We start from the raw sequence: 5,132 nt of genomic DNA, 5'->3' as shown, positions 1-5,132 counted from the left end.
ACAGGGAATCAAACACTGGTCCTTGAACCTGTGTAAGCAAGTGCTTTAGTCCACTGAGCTATTTGGCTGGCTTTTATTGGCAGAATTTCTGTCAGCCTTCTGGTCCTCTGAGCTCTAACCAGAATCTCCCATACAGAGCTGCCTAAGCATTCCGTCTCTACTCTTTCATGTGAGATCTCCAAACTTTTCCAAACTCCTCCCACACGCCATTCCCAAGGGTGTGAACCACATGGTCAAGGAATAACCACAGAAATGATCAGACTTCTCTGGCACCAAATTCTGATTGCTTACTTTTCTCTCATTGTGCAGACAAAATACCTGACACCAAAATTAAAGAAGGAAAGGTTTATTTAGCTCTCAGTTTGTGGAAGATTCAGTCTATAGTCAGCTGGCTCCAAAGCAGGATGACATGGTGAGGGCAACAGTTCAAGGTGACAGAAGACAGCAAAAGCAACAAGAGCACTAAAGGGGAAAGCAAGCCTCCTGTCCTCCCTTATATTGTAAGCAGCCTACCTGCACTAGGATAGATGCAGCCCTCACACCGCCTCTGTCTCTGAGTGCAGGCTCAGGTTGTTTACAAAGTGAAGACACTGGCCCTGACTGAGTCACTGAAACTTCCGACACAACTTATCAACCATTACGGAGATGCTGCATAGAAAGTTAGACCTCAGGTTATGAGATGTAGAAGAAAATACTGGACTATAAGTGAAACTCTGAGAATCATTTGCACTTAGATGGTACTTTAAGCTTTAGAACAGGTAAAGTCATCAAAAAAATTACCACATTCAGAAAGGGCACTCCCAGGGGTAGATTCTGAAGCACCTGTCCAGGATCTTCAGAGCTTCCAGTTCTGACAGACATTCATTGATATTTTGTTTGTTTGCTTGTTTTTGTTGTTCTTTTTTGCATAGCAGACAAAGGAAGCCAAAGTATTCAGAATGTGTCAAGGACTCGGGGAAAGAGGCAGAAGCTCCAGGGAGTGGAGTTTTGGGAAAAGTAATTAGACACTTACTGATTAATAGAAGAATATTTCAATACTTAACCTATACAGCTCTGCATCTGCCATGTTATTTTCTGTTTGACAGTCAAAGATATAAGAATAAAACCAGGAAAACAATAGTCAGTGAATAATGGTCCCCAATATATATATATACATCCTCTTCACTGAGCCCTGCAGATACACCACCTTTCATAGCAAAAGGGACTTTGTGTGTGTGATTAAGTTAAATATCTCAAGATGGGGAGATTACTGTGGATTTTCCAGAATGAATATAATTCTAAAACATCTAAAAAATAGAAGAAGACAGGAAATGTCTAAGGAGAAAAGGAGTAGTGAATAGACAGGAGCAAAGTTGCTGGTTTTCAGAGTGGGGAAAGGAGCCTACAAGTGAATGATTGACTACGGGGTCTAGAAGCTGTAAAATTGCATGGGAAGGGATCTTCCCTTGAGCCTCCAGGAATGAATGCAACCTTGATGAAGCCTTGATAATACTCAAATAGAACTTTTTGGACTTCTGACCTTCATAGTCCTGAGATGGTCAATTTGCATGATCATAAGCCACCAACCTTGGGCATTTTATTATGACAGCAATAGGAAGCTAACTAGAGTGGGTTAAAATATAGCAGAATGGAGCACCTTATAAAATGAAGGAGGCAACTAGAAAATGAAGATTAAATGAATAAGAGACCCAAGTGCTGGTAGCAGAGTGAGTCGGATGAAATAAAATCAATGACACAGCACTTAGCCACAAGCAGATGGAAGCATCTCAGAGATCACCTTCTGGGGTGGGGCCAGAAGGGGGACTTTCCTCAGCACCCTGTTATGTAGCACTCTCTTCTCTGAGATCTTTCATACTGCTTTATCTGAATAATATTGGAAGGCCGGGGAGGTAGCTCAGTGATGTGTCTGCCTGGCAAGCACAAGGTCCTGAGTTGGATCCCTGGAAAAAAAAAAATAATAATAATAATATCAATAACTTTCTCACTAGTGGATTTTTAGCACTTATTCTGTGATTCCCCCTACAATAAGGATTTGTCACAGTGGTAGGATTTTTTTTAGTTAATTTCCTCTATCAACTATGCTAGCAAGAGTATGAAATCTATCTGCTATATAGATAAAATGAAAGAATGAATGTTTTTTTTCTCACTTCTGTCATTCTTAGAGTTGCTGTAAACTGTTATATGTAGATAGGATTGGCTGGCTGATCTCTAATTCTGTTTCTATTTCTCTTACAGCTGAGCTTACAGCATGAAATGGAAGCTTTGTCAATAGAAAGTGGGTGGATATATTGTTTCTAACCTTAAGTCTTGTAAAACATTCTTTTTTTTTTGTGGTGCCAGGGATTGAACACAGGACCTTGCCCTTGCCAGGCAAGCACTCATTCTACTGAGCTATCTCCCAGGCCCAGGCTTGTAAAGCATTCTGCAGGGCAGTTCTCACTTTCTCCCTGCTTAACACATGGTGTGTCTTGGGATATCTCATCAAATGGTTACAGCAGCCAGATGGAAGTGACAAACATCCTTATGCAGTCTATAAAGGCAGCACAACACATATTCGAGCATCCTTGCTGTGTTAATTCACTGAAGTTTGGAAAATATTTGATATTGTAACTAGTATTGATCTCTAGTACTGATTGACATTAAAAGAACAATATTTTTCTTAGAATCTAGACACCCTCTTAAATCTTTAATCATGAAAAGTATGCACATGACAGAAATCATTTTTCTATGACCTTAAACATAATATTTGATTCTTGTATTGTCTGATGACCTCAGCCTGTCTTTCACATATTTATTTCTTTATGAATTCATTCTTTTCAGGGCTTTCGACTTCTGTCCCTCTCCCCAAAGGCAACCCTGTGTTGACAGAATATTCTGTCAATGTTGGTAGTGTTGATTTTTCTTCTTTCAGAGATCTCAGCGAGTAAGTCTTCCAGAATGCCATGGATATTAAAAAACCAGTTTGCAAAACTTTTCAAATCTCAGTCAAAAAGTTCCATATTCCAGGAAGAATTTCTTGTTTTTGCAGCCTGACATTGGGCAGAGAAAACTAGCTTCCACATAAACTGTGTTCAGGAGGATTTCCTATTCACATTGTTAACAAGAATTAAGGTCTTGAAATGCCATGACTTTATCTAAGGTTGGAGCACCCTCTTCTTTATTTGAACTCAAGACCTTGCCTTACTTATATAGGGAAAAAACATTCCAGTTCCATAAGACATTCCCCAGAAGACACTTAGTCTGTTGATTCCATTGTCATTTTGGGATCTTGAAGATTCTTTATCTTTATATAGTCACTTGTAGGTATTATTGTCATTATTATAATTAATTTTAAAGTTATCAATCTAGCAGCTTGCTGGAAAAGCAAGTCTGGGAATGTATCACACATTAAGTACCATTCCCAAGCAACATGGAAGAAGAGATAAAATAAGAATGAATAGAATAACTTACCAGAAAAAATTAATTTTTATAGTATTAATAGAAAAGTCAAGGCACAGAAAAGCACATTAGAATATTTGTTTTATTTAGTCTTGGTAAGGGCCTACAGATAGAAGGAAAGTGGTGATTTTGTATGCATAAATGCCAGGATAAAATTTCCTCACAAAGGAAGCTTAACATCTTAATTTTTTTTTTTTTTTTAGGAAGAGCTTATTTTTTAAGAATGAAACGCTCTTCTGAAATTGTGTCCTGCTTCCCTCTTCACTCTGTCAAGTGTAAGTAAACGTTCTATCTCCTTCCCTAAAGCTGTTAAACTCTATCACTAATTGGCCAACTTTCCTTGCAACACATCAAATGAGCTTCCATGTAGATTGGATATTACTTCAGAAGATGCTCATTAGAGGTGTCAAATCCATCCATTGATCAGCCGTATTGCTATGGACACAATTTAAGCAACGCTCAAATGCAGCCACCTTCAAATACACTGTAGACTACAAATGACCACCTCAAAGGCTGCCTCTGCAGGTCCCCGCAAGGCGTGGGTGCCTTTAAAGTCTGGTGGCCAAAGGTGCCTTCTGCTCTAATGGAGTGAGGATCATTTAAACATTCAAAGCATGGTTTGCTTTTCTTGATCTCTTGATCTATCCAAAAACAAGACAATTTGGAACACAAAATAATTAAACCAAATGTAACAGCTGTGAATATTGGGAAATAAATATTGCCCAATTTTAAAGCATCCTAACTTGCAACATTGAACAATCTGAGTTAAGAATTATTCACAGTTATTTTATTTATCTATCAATACGTCCAAGAACTAGTGATTGATTCACTCATTAAAGTCGCAAGTTTTATAAACTATTTCAAAATATGAATACAACATATATGTTAGAAATTTATTGTTTAAAAACTTCCACTGAAGTAAGTTTTTAAGCAATAAATTATATTCATAATATAAGATCCGCATATTCCAAGTCCCCAATATGGGATACCCCTAAAGACACCCACTGTGGGAAGGAGAAAGCATTCCATAGAGCCGGGCACAAGGCTGATTGCCAGAGGAGGCACTATGAAATACAAAGGTACCTCTGGAGGAAACGAAAGTATAAAGGAAGCAAATAATCACACTTAAAAATTATTGGAAAACGTTACTGGACTAAAGGTAGAAACAACTTGTACTGGTGAACTGACTGAAATAGTGTAATCCACAAATGGGTCTTGGGAAGTAGATTTGAGCAGTGACCATCCAAATTTGAAAGTCTACAAGTCTATCTTGGAAAATAACCTATAATTACCTAGTAAATGTGAAGAAACTGAAATTAGCATCCAGAAAGGCACAAGTAGCTAGAGTTACATGCTTAAACTTCTAGCTTTGAACTAAGGCAGGCACAGCCCTTCACCTATCCCACCCGGAAGTCTGTGGTATAAGGGGTGACGTGTGTCCTTCCTGCAATACTATGAGGAAATGGGCTGGCCAGGAAAGACAGACACATGGACAGGAGAGCCCTCTACCAACATAGGAGTGCCATTTCCTATATGAATTCTCCAAACTTTCAATACTACTATTTAGGAGAAAGAGAAATAATACAAAAAAACTTTAAAAATATTTATGGTAAATGCAACTATTAATCAGAAAAGCCTGCTTTTGTAGTGGAACAGAAGCTGGAGGGTCTCTGCTGGCCTATTAACTAGGCACT

Source organism: Octodon degus, unplaced genomic scaffold (genome assembly GCF_000260255.1).
Source record: "Octodon degus isolate 3935 unplaced genomic scaffold, OctDeg1.0 scaffold00024, whole genome shotgun sequence".
NCBI lineage: Eukaryota > Metazoa > Chordata > Mammalia > Rodentia > Octodontidae > Octodon > Octodon degus.
This window is presented reverse-complemented; position numbering follows the sequence as displayed.